At 32.7% G+C, this 13088-nt stretch overlaps 1 long non-coding RNA gene across 4 annotated transcripts; it reads right to left on the bottom strand.

The window, feature by feature from the left end:
* Positions 1 to 3402: 3402 nt before the first annotated feature.
* On the bottom strand, positions 3403 to 6938 carry LOC130973402 (uncharacterized). 4 transcript variants are annotated; one of them, XR_009084129.1, is made up of 6 exons: positions 6641 to 6938; positions 5133 to 5903; positions 4842 to 5057; positions 4649 to 4740; positions 4432 to 4544; positions 3403 to 3893 (listed from the first exon to the last, which is right to left on the bottom strand). It is a non-coding gene; the product is annotated as an uncharacterized LOC130973402 (long non-coding RNA). The 4 variants fall into 4 exon arrangements; XR_009084128.1 differs by having other exon boundaries at positions 4842 to 5415; positions 5637 to 5903; XR_009084130.1 differs by having other exon boundaries at positions 4842 to 5368; positions 5637 to 5903.
* Positions 6939 to 13088: the final 6150 nt, after the last annotated feature.

Raw genomic sequence — 13088 nt, 5'->3', positions numbered from 1 at the left:
TATATATATATATATATATATATATATATATATAAATACGAGATTTGTTGAAATGAAGAAGTTTATAGATTAATTAAAAAATCTGGAGTAATTTGAGTACTAAAAATAATAAAAATGTATTTTTTAATGGATATATAGGACGAAAATGATATTATGAAGATAAAAGTCATACACTAAAATTCTTCTTATTCACTATGGCTTTATTTGGTAATAAAAACACAAAAGAATAGACAGAATACAATACATAAACATAAAAATATACACAACTTTTTTATTGTATTTACTAATAATTTACATAACAGTATACTAAATTTTTATTCATATCAAAATATTAAATTTATCATCATCAATAACACTACTATCACCACCATCCTCAACATCAACTATCACCATCATCTACAACCATCGATCTCTATTACTGTTATCATCATCATCATCATCTTCTATAATTAACAAAAAATCTTAAAATAAATTTCTTAACAGTAACCAATTATCTACTTAAAAAAAAAGACTGACAAAGAAAGGCAGCCAGTAATCACAATAACAATCAATTAAAATTAAAAAAATCAAGAGAATGAGAGAGATGGGATGACGCCAATAGAAAGGAAAAAGAAGGCAATGGTGGTTGCGAGTTGCTGGAAGGCGATGACAGTTGCGAAATAGAGGAAGACGGATATGCATGTCGCACGAGTGTTCTTATGTCGGAAGGGGTGGGCGCTGCGAGTTGTTGGGTCGCGAGGGGTGGACGATGACTGTTCTGTGACGGTGCGGCAATTTGCTATCTCGTGAGGGTTGGACGGCGACAACACTGCGATTTATTGTTTTGCGAGAGCTGCGTGGCAATAGCGCAACAATTATTTCGGTAGTCGGTGACAAATTTAGACAAATGACAAAGAGGCGCGAGCAGTGACGGTAGTAGAAGGAGGAGTGATTGAGGGAAAAAAATAATGGCAGAAAAAGGAAGAGAAAAGATGAAAGAGAAAAAGAAAGAGAAATACACTATATTAAAGTTTAGGGTAAAAATTAAAATTTAAAATTATTAAAAAAATAAGTGTTTAGTGTTTTTTTTTATTTAAATAAATAAAGAAAATAGATTAATTTTTTAAATATCCACGGATAAAAATTATTATTAAAATGCGCATAGCTATTTCAGCTGCAGCACACGTGAAATAGATTATACCTTCAATTCAAGCATAGAACCCACGAAATAGTCCTGATATGGCAGAGTCACTTCTCTCCCGACTAACACGAAATGGAGAAAGGGATCCAAATTAATGTTGGTACCCACGAAATGGGAGTCAAATCTTTGATACTTCACACATAGAGAAGATTGATCTTCCAGAGTTTAATAAAGCTTGCTTTACTCATTGTTGGGTACCTGACTGATAAATAAAATGTATAAATTCATTGATTATATATATATATATATATCCCATTAATTAATACCTCTTTTTTGGGGATTATATTATTGTTGTTACAACTATCATACTTTAGGTAGTCAGTTGCCTAAAATAACATTGAAAACATGTTAATTATACATACATGAATCAAAATAAATTTTTTTATATAAGTGTAAAATGACTTTCAAATGAATATATTACCGAAGAAGCAAATGTCTTTGCATCTTGGATTTCATGTTCCAGTGATCCAGGCATAATTTTGCTATCTGATCTCTACAAAGATATTATTGTAATTAAAAAATTAAAAATAATAAATTTTTAATATTAATATTAATATTGTGTTTAATCTGAGATACATATCTAGCACCGGAATAAATTTTCAACTTTAAATTTTTGCTATGAACATAATAAACTAGAGCCTTAATTCTTGAAGGAAATGTTAAAGTTTTTGCAACCAAATTGCCCTGCCACAAAAAAATGAAATGAAACATTTTATCATGTGAATTTTCTCGTGATACTTGATATATTTAAGTAAGTGTAATTTTTTAGCATTAATTTTTGGATCAAGACTCAAGAGTCATATTTGGTTTCACAAATTAAATTACTCAGTTCATCATAAAAAATTACACATTTACATATATTTTATACAAAAAAGGTCAATGTCATAATGGAATTGTGACTTACAATTAACTATGGTGGAAATTTAGGTGCAGTCGATTTTTAAAAACTCTCAAGTATCAACTTCATGTAAAGTCGACTGCACCTGAGTTTTCACTATTAACTATTAAGATACCTATTTAATTTATTCAAGAATGAAAGACCTTATTATTACGATGAATTTCGAGCTCCAACTAATCTCAATTAATGTTAACATCAGCATTCTATATTTTATTTTTATATTTTTGTTTTTTTCTTTTATCATTAACTTCATATATAGCTTACTTGCAATTTCCAAGCATAACAATTTTTTTTAATTTTAATAATAATAATAAATAATAAATAATATTATTCATTACCTGTGAATCTCGGTTCAATTCTTCCCAGTAATCATCTAAAAAAAATATTAATATTTTTCTAGTATACAGTAGATGAATTGAATAATAGTTATTGGTAATCACATATAATAATGTTTACTCCTGTATAATAATAATAATAATAATAATGTTCACCAAAAAAAATAACAATAATAACTATAAATTTTTGTCGTACCTATGTTGATATAATGGTATCCCAAAGCAGAAAGACCCGTTGACACCATTGCATCAGCTGCATATTGACAGATACACAACATATGTTATTGGTTTCTAATTCTATCTAAAATACGTCCAACTGTGTTAGAAATAAAATATTTTGCATTGATTTAATTTAATTTAAAATCATTTGAAATGAAAATAAAACATTATATTTGGAATTAATTATATAAAATAAAAATATTTAATTTAAAAATTGATATAATAACTTAATTTATAATTTTATTATTATTTCACAAAAAGATAGGCATAAATTCGCGGCGGTTTTTTTATGATTAGCAGCGGTATTAAATTGCCGCAAAATTAAAAGCTTGCGGCTCACCAGATCATCCTGGTTATGAGCTCAGGGATTAGGTTTGTCGGCGGTTTCCAGCAACCGCTGGTATAAACGCCACAAAAGGGGAGTGCCACGATGACTAGTATGTTTACTGGCGGTTTTAAAACCGCCACTCTTTACTGCAATAATTTTAAGTTTGTGCCTGGCAGTTTTAAAAACGCCGCAATCCCGGACAGACTTTTCAATTTTTGAGACACTTTTCGGCGATTTAAAACCGCCGCTAAATTAAGAAAAATAAAAAATGCAAAATTTAGGTTTTTCTTTAAAAATCGCATAATTATTTTAAAATATTATAGAAATTTTTTTTGCTTTTTGGATTTATAATTATTATAAGAGTTATTATTTTCAACCTTAGAATCTAAACTTGTGGCAAAAACAAAAAAATTATCTACAAAACAAAATATATTTACGAAAATATCAAGAAAACAAATCTCTTACAAAAAATTGCATAGTCTACTTCAAAAAAATATTTGCTTTAATCCAAAATATCTCCAATCCTAATATACTATATTTCACTCTATCATTCCACTGAACTCATTCCTGCAGCGATGTCTGGTGGCAGCTCCTCACCCTACCGTTGAAATAGATAAATCTAAGCACTCTCTGTCACCTTCCTCCTTTTCTTCTCTGTTGCTGCTTCATCCTCCATCGCCTTCTTTTAATTTTCAACTTCTCGACTTCCAGCTCTGCCTGTAGTTCATTCATCAGCTTCCTCTAGGTCTCCTCTACTTAGACTCCGTTGCTCGACGGATGCGAATTTGGATCGAAGAGTTGATTAGGAGTTGGTCTAAAACCCACACCACGCACTCTACCCGGTTTCTCTTTTTCGAGAACTTAAGCAATGGAATCATTTTGAGACAACACTCTGGAAGACTCATCCTGTTGCTCAATCTCCTCAAGTCTTTCCTATAGACATAAATCAACAATATGGATCCGATACAAATACATTCAATTTAATTAAAACTAAAAATATAGCTCAGCATACAAGGAAGAGGCAACTAAGAAGCATCAATTGAAAAAGAAACAAACACGGATATTTTCACTATCTATGTATAGATAAGAATCTAAACCCCAAACTTTGTAGCCTTATTCCACTCGTAGCAAAAGATTTTTAGTATAACGCTACTGAAGTGAATTTCGAAATCAATTCCTTTAATCTAATTCAAACTGTAGCCTCAGAATTTCACACAATTTGTGGACAACCAACAGAAACTTCTTTGGGTCCAATTTGACATAGAAGATGAAATTGTGGTGAAAAGATGATGAATTAGGACTAATAGAAACTCATCTTTGAATATTTTATTGATGTTTCCAATCCAATACAAACCAATTTATGAAGTAAACTATTCAGTAAAGAAATAAAAAACAAAATAAAATATAGAGAAGTAAACTGTTAACCCATTTGAGATCATAATTTTGAAGATCAATTATAATTAGTACTTACACCAATTGCTCTTGCTTCATCATTGATATAGGAGCCATCCTTTTTTTGTGCACTTTGATCCATAACTCTCCTTCCTTATTGTTCCGAATGTAACAACAAAGTTTATGCCATTACTGTATTCCACACAATCAAGGAGAATGTAGAGATAGAGATAGTCTAAAGAGTGAATAAAAAAAGTAAAGTACAAGTCCAAAGAGTGAATAAAAAAGTAAAGTACCTCTTTTTTCCTCCACCATGCGAAGCTTTTCGAACCGCCAATGTAGGTATAAAGTTGTTTTGATCGATTTATCGTTTTTTTTTGCACTTCTCCTATTAGTCCATCAGAGATAAAGGGGGATTAGAAACTGATTTAAGAAGACTCAATGCAATTGTGATTGTATTGTTGTGTACCAATGATATACTATTTTTACCTGCATCTTAGCTTTGGCGCGATAGTCAAGGAACCATCTCCAATGCTTTCGATCAATTCCCGGCGGACGGTTCTCAATACTTTGTTCAGTCGTTGATGTTGGCTCGTAATGAGCATCATACAACCTCAGCCTTGTATCCTTCCAAGAGTTCCCTATACTTTTCAAAATATTTTTATTGATAGTTCTTTCACTATCTTCATCAAAGTGGAAAATTTGCTACATAGATAATACAATTTGTTAATACTTGTAACAAATAAGCAGATTTAATTCAACACGGATATAAACTTTTACCTTGACACATTCTTTATAAACCTTGTCTTTAGTGGTAATCTTACGCCAACTTTCCTCACAAATAGAAAATTTTTCATAGTCAGATCTTAGCAGACTAAGAACGCCACTCAACAGTCCGCCTTTGTCTCCAATTGCCTGCTTTTCGTTGTTGAACTTAAGCATGATCCTTCTACCGTTAGGCCGTTCCATAGCCTCCCTCACACTTAATTTTTCCGGCTTAATTGTGCCATCAAAATCTATAAGCCAAATATAAATTTTGCCGGCTTGATTGTGCCATCGAAATCTATAAGCCAAATATAATACCTTATATGTGTCTCCATTATGGACAGCATGCACGAAGACTAATAAATAACATAGAGTCTAGCGTAAATTGATCAAAGAAAAATTATTAAATACGTTACTGATGATCTTAACCATCAAAAACTCTGTAGTCTTGCGTCTTTTGCGACTCTGAGCATCAAAAGCAACAAAGAGGTCATCAACTTTTTGATTAAGAAAATCTACCTCGTTTGCATTAGCGTCCAAGTTTACGTGGCCTATCTCTGAGTTCTGATTGCTATTTGTGCTCGTCTGTGGAGCAGGCCTTGGTTCACTGCGCGATAAACGAAACGGGCGTGAGGTTGTAAGAACACCATCACCGTTGGCCGGGGAAATTTGAGAGTCATCGTGGTGAAAAGCTGAAGCCAGAGACGGAGTCGTTTGAGGTTGCTGACATCCTGATCCCAATTTTGGTTTTTTCGTGTAACGACCTTTCCTAGTCATTTTAAATTCCTAATAACAGGATGCAGAAAAAAAAATCAATCACATTATCTCCAATAATACATAATGCTGGTAAGTTATGTTTATACAAATTAACCAGAAAAATACAATTATACAATGTAAGGAGTTAACCAGCACAACACATAGTTATAAGCATGTATACTCTTTATGTTATTTTTAAAGGAAACTAAAACGGAAACAATAAGGAAAAAGAAGCCTAACAACCCAAATAAGCATATAACCGTGTACTTAGACTATTTTTTCAGTATCTTCGAGAATTTGTTTTGCTAGTTAATTATTAGTTGTCTCGCATTTTCTCCATGGTAGGCAGTGGGCACCTCAATTTTTTTTTCCGCTATTCTTAATCATCCCCACAATTGATTTGGATTTTGAATCCTACTTAAGATGATTTTCAAAAAATGACAGAAGGACAAGTAATCACAAATTGACCAAATATACAAATCAAAGAAATAGATGGGCGATGTTGCTTTCGGTTATAGAGGAGATGATTAATTGGAGTATGCTTTCATCAAAATCATCTGTGTATGTTGGTGAAGTTAATGGAGTAGGATTTCATAAAAAAATGAGACTTGATTAATTGAAAGGTTCATAATAGCATTGGTTATCATAATAGGAATTTGTTCAACTGTCTCAACTCTCTAAATATTACCAATTTTGATCAAAAGATAGAGGAGCATCGTACAAAGATCGATATATGCACAAAGTTCATTGACTATAAGAACACCTACCATAATCACATTTTAACATCACAAATTGAAAGAAATATTGGTGCTTATTGGAGAAGAGAGGACGGGCCAGCAGTAGATCGGAACCGACGATGACCACGCGGGCAGAGACGGCGATGCGACAGACAACTTCTAGAGACCGAGATGGTGACGGGAGATGAGCAGTTCTCATCGGTGACAATAAAGACAGGCAAGAGCACAAGAGGTGAGAGCTTCTCTGGGTGAAAGGTTGGTTCACTGGATTCATGGCTGAGTTAGGGATGTGGTGGAAGACAGAGTATAATGATTGGGGCGCACTGAGGCTTATTTCAAAACAGAAATAGCATATATATATATATATATATATATATATATATATATATATATATATATATATATAAATAAAAGGCTGTTGTTATTAACTGTGTTAGTGTTTTAATAATAATAATAATAATAATAATAATAATAATAATAATTACTGAGATAATATAAGACACCATACTAAAAAGTTATAATACCAATGGTTTAGATTGCTATAACATTTATTTGATTTTAGTTTTGATTCTTATTAAATAAGATTATTTTCAATTTTTATTTTGGTTTTGTTATTTTATTTTAACCTTTTATAAGCAGCTTTTGTCATATTTTATTTCATTTTACTTCAACTTTAACAATTAAATTTAGTCCCCTTCAACTTTTGATCCCTTTAAAATTAGCAATTTATGGTTTTAGTTTCTGAACATATATTCAGATCATCCCTAAAATTGATCTCTACCATCATCTTCAATAATAATTCAAAACTATAACCTACTAATTTTACATGACCAAAAAACTCATTTAATCCTTTTCGATTTCTTGCCATGGCTACTTGCTACATGCTTATAATCTTGTACAGTAATGATAATAGTATCTATTTTCTTTTTCTTATGATGATTAGCTGGTCCTAAGAAAATACATGAGTATATGAATGTGCCAGGAGTCACAAAACAGCATGTTTCAAGCTATTTACAGGTTTGCTCTGTTCTAAAGTACAACACTCTTCCTAAGTTTGTTTTTAATATGCAGTATGTTTTTGGAACATGATTTATGCATATTCAACTAGTTTTGGTGCATTAAAATTGCCATGGGAAGGATAGCATGACTACTCAGAGAGGTACTATTGGTAATATTGCCCTTTGTTATATTTTCCTTTGTCAGGGAATGAGGGAAGTGTTTTCAAACATGGATTATCTTATTACATTGAAATTTTCATTTAGTTTGATTTCAGTAATTTTGATGTTAATATTTCTATAAGTCATGATCCTGACATAACAATTGAGCCTAAATTCAACCTTGGTCAAAGCTAGATATGCACTGCAGTGGGAGTTCCAAGAATCTGATTGCTGTGAGCACTGGAATTCAGGATTGGCTTACTTCAAGTAATGGTTTATGGGGCTATAATCTTGTACAGTAATGATAAAATGGCTAAACAAATTATTAGTATTTAAGTTGTGCTGGATATGCTGAAAATGCTCTTCAATTGGCAATAGGACTTGCAATGGAGTAGTTGATGAAATGAGGGGCAATGATGACTGTTCTGAGCACACTTTTAACTCCAATATCTTTTTTTAGTTTATCACCTCTGCAATGCAATTCAAAGAGTTTGAGTTTTGAAATATAGGGATTTTTTAATTTTTTTCATGAATTTAGAATTGAATATATTTACTTCTTTTTTATTTTGCTGAATTTTGTAACTAAAAAAGGATTCTGAAGAGGCTACCCTGATAATGGAAGGAATCACTCTGAATAATGCAGTTACTTGAAAAGGTGGAAAGGGTTGAAAGAGTATAAAAAGTTAACCAATACCTTATGATGTTTCAATGTTCATTTGTTATTATTTTCATTAATTTTGTACTTTGGAGTTGACAAAATTGTCATACTGATTCATTGCTGGTTTTTACTTAATTTTGATCTTTAAATATAACTTTCCTATTATCATCAAAACCTGGCTGTTTAGGCATCACTTGCACAGACCATAAGGAAATTATTCGCATCAGAAAATTACTTCCTGAAACTGATAGCAAGACATTAGTAGTTAAAACAACTTCATTTCTTCATGGCAGGTCAAGGTATACATTAATTAGGAGCTCCACGGTAATAATAATAATAATAATAATAATAATAATAATAATAATAATAATAATAATAATAATAATAGTGTTTTAACAAATTGCAAAAATAGGTTAAACGGTAGACCAATGGTCTTCAATGAAGCATAATAACAATCCCTAATAATAGACTGAACAGTTATAAAGTCAAGACAAATTCAACAAACAAGTCTCAGCTATTCTATACAACCTAGACCAAAATTCTTCATCTAAACTACTGCACTATCCTCAAGGTTCAAGTATTGTTTAGCCCATATAGCCAAGTGCCACACACTCTTTTTCTCAGGAGACATTCCACTATAAGGATATTCATTCTCTTCAGGCGTTTTATTGAAGTCATATGACAGTATAAAAACCTTTCGTCCAGCAGAATCAGCCTCATCAAAACTATCGGAAGAGACAATGTCCTCTTTCTCCATTAAATCTGGAACCACCTCCTCTGGTTCTTCAGATTTCTATTGAATCTTGTCTTGAGACATTCTTGAGAGTTACATCATAGACAAACAAACTCGGGATAAGAGGAATTAGTGTGTGAACATAATCAGATTACATAAACATCGTAAAAGTAATGTCTTTCTTACTGTCTCATAGACACATAGTCATTCAAAACCATGTTCTATGAGTTTGAATTCCTCTCGTGCTACAATATCTAGCTCAACAACAAGAGAGTTTTCATAGCATTCCTGCACAATATACCATAATTAATGTATAAATACTGTCTGAAAAAAAATTCATATTCGAATCTTGATATGATAATTGGCATAAAAAAGAATCAATAATAATAATAATAATAATAATAATAATAATAATAATAATAAGAAAAACACACAGAGACCAATTATCAAATAAAAAGAGATTATAATTTGATAATACTCAAAGGTTTAAGAAATTGCTCAGTGATAACTACATAGTTTTAGAAGCCTTTATGATACAAGAACAATTTCATAATCCAAGGCTGGATTGAATATGTAATTCTAGCCCGTTATAAAGTAAGATACATTGTCTGAATGTTGAATAAACAAAAGATAAATTACAATAAACTTCAATTACAAAAAAAAAGTACAACAAACAATTAGCTCCTAGCTTAAGTCAAAATATAATGACAGTCACTCAGTCAAAACAAACTACTTTTCTTTTTTTGTTTGAGAAAGTTTTAATTGAAAAATAGAATACTTCTGCAAATGCAAAAATTGGTCCCTTCAGGTCTGAATTTTTCCTGTCATCAACCCACTAAAGCCCCTTAGCAAGGATATATTGTTAATCTTTCACAATTCAATATGATTAAATAAGTCACCGTTAAGGCAAAATTGGGAGCTTACTTTGAGCAACCTCACATCATGCTAATACAAGCAATTTAGCAAGAGTATATTTATAAACCAATAGATTTTTAGAGGATAGAGACATGCAGGCATTTTAAAGGAGCAAAGACCAACCATTTTTGTCTTCCACAAAAAGATTTCTATTTTATGCCATTAAGTTTCTTCCAGCAAGGGCAAATAGAGTTTATCTTGTTCTATAATATACAATTAAATTATCCCACCTCAATGGTGATTTGGCTTGTATTTTTATTATCAATATTTGTTGTTATTTTTGCACTTAAACATAGCAAAATAAATCTAATGTATTAATTTTACAAAACTGAAATTAAAATTTAACTATATAGTTAAAGAACTTTTATATACGCTAGACATAGATAAATACAAAAGTAAAACATGAATATTTACCTTCACCTTCTCAAGTATTTTCTGTGAGAACTACATGTCTGTACTTGTTATAAACTCATCCAAATTTAGTCCTGTATCTTCGGTCCCATTGAAGCAATTCCTAAAATTTTAACATAACCACCTGAAATGGTTTTCATCCAAAAATATGAAAAGGATGTCAAAATTAAATTGGGCAGCAGCAATCAAACCTTCATCATTGAAGCAGGCGCATGACGAATGGCATTAGTGAGGTGTATGTGTTCAGAGAAGGCATCCAGCCATGATTGTATACTTGACTCTTTAAACCACAGCTGTCATGCAAAGGATGTTGCATGGTCCAATGAAGAGAATGGAGATGCATCTATCATCTTCTCTGTGAACCTGATGCTTTTGCAAACCAAAAAGAAGTCTCGACTCTCCAATTTTTCTGATAGGCCACAGACATAAAAAGAATGTACAAGGATAGAAGAAAAATGTGGTTGCGCGAAGATTTGAATAAAAAATCACAGCACTATAAAACACGAGATAAGTTCTCCGCTTATGTCTGCAACACTCTACTATCCTAAATTCAAATTCTTGGTCTGATTTAGACAAAGTTTGAGAAGATGCATGATCACATAATCAAATTTGTAAGTGATACTATATTATTGTGCTATAACTCTCTAAATGTTCTTACGTCCATCACTCTCTTAAATATATATTTTTTGCCAAAATTTAGATAAAAGAGCTTTTTATGAAAGAAAAAAATTTTTAAATATCTAAAATATATTGATCAATTCAATCTATTGTCTAATGATGTGACTAAAATACAATCCACTGTACATCATTGTTGAAGCATGATAGTAATATATATGCAGAATCTCCTATGAATATGAGCTACATGCATGATGGAGAAATGTATTTATGAATCGGCGGCCTCATCACAATCTTCAATGCCGTCATTAGTGGATTCTTCTAAATCACCATCTCTTGTCAACTGTAGGCCTTCGACATCAAATTCAGGCAAGCTAGTCATACAAGGCTGGGGATGAAGGTCGACCCACAATGTTCATAATCTTTACCCATGTCAAACAAATCTCTTGGCTTCACATGGACTACTACACTCCATCCGTTGTCAACTTCATCATCCACGTAGAGCACAATACATGCCTCAGATGCTAAGATGTATGGCTCGTCGTCTTCTCGATCACCGGTGTGAATCAGAGTGGCAAAGTTGACACAGGTGTAGCCCAAAACGTCTTGTCGTATGCCTCTGCCCGACGTGATGTTTGCCCAAAGACACTTGAACAAGACTACCGTGAATTGACTACTGTAATTTAGCTCAATAATGTCTACTAATCTCCCATAATACGAGACACCACCAACGGCAACATTGCTATCCTATTTGCTTGCATAATTTCTAGTATCTGAAGTGACATAAACCCCACTATTTTGTGTTTTCATCCTTTCCTCCCTCGACATGGTTCTAAATTTAAATCCATTGATGTTGTAAGCCTTAAAACGTCTGGCCTGAGTGATGGGACCACAGGCAAGCCACTGCAACTTGTTCGAATGACTAGTGCTTCCAAATGGGACCTGGCATGGAACAATTAGCCGCAAGATAGCATCAAATGGTCGTAGGATCCTGAGATATAAGGGATTATCTCATGCCTGAACCAGTTGAAAAATTCTCAGTACACAACACTATCTATGTGAGATTGGGACCTTGTTTCATTTCGTAGCTTTCTCTTTGTGATGGCTCTGAACTCACTGTGCACATAAAAAGTTGATTCAAGGTCAATACTCTCAATACCATATTGTCTCACTTCATACTTTTAGATCTTACACTCCATACTTACTCCAATAATTTCTCTACAGTAATGCAATTAACTAGTACATGACGATGTGCTTGAAGGTTTTCGGTTGCTCTTAGAGTAAAAAATGAAGTAGCCCCGACTGCCTTTCCAACCTTTGGGAACATGCTAAATCTCGCTCGGTACAGCTTTGCTCGGCTGATCATCAACGCGCGTCGGCCGGTTGATCCTAGTCTTGACATTATCTAGGTACCTTGAATAGAATATGAGATTCTCCTCAGATAAGTAGCCCTCTGCAATTGAGCATTCTGATTGTTCCCTATTACGCACGTAATGCTTAAAACGACATAAGTACCTTCGAGAACATAACAAGTAAACTAGTAGGTTTAGGCTATCTTAATAAGACAGATCGAAAATGCTTATTTATACGATTACCTTTTAATTGGGTACATCCACCAGTAATGCACTGGGCCACCTCGACCAGATGCACCGTTAGATGAACCATGACTGTGAACAAGGAAGGTGAAAAAATCATCTTCAGGTGGCACAAGGTATGGACCACATGATCTTAAAGAAGAGGAAGTTGCTGAAGCTCTATGGATTTACTGCATATTTGTAAAAAAAAATGAGGATAACTCTGCCAAGATGGCGGACATTGGGGTGGGCAATACATGTTTTGACGTAATTAGCAATAGATGTTCCATTAGAATGTGGCAGTCATGACTCTTCAAGTCCAACAACTTGTGCTTTTTTAAATCAACACAGCGAGAGATGTTGCTAGAGTACCCATCTAGAAAGACTACATTCTTGATAGTCCTCAAAAAGACAT

The sequence above is a fragment of the Arachis stenosperma genome, chromosome 4 (assembly GCF_014773155.1).
Source record: "Arachis stenosperma cultivar V10309 chromosome 4, arast.V10309.gnm1.PFL2, whole genome shotgun sequence".
Classification (NCBI taxonomy): Eukaryota; Viridiplantae; Streptophyta; class Magnoliopsida; order Fabales; family Fabaceae; genus Arachis; species Arachis stenosperma.
This window is presented reverse-complemented; position numbering and strand designations above follow the sequence as displayed.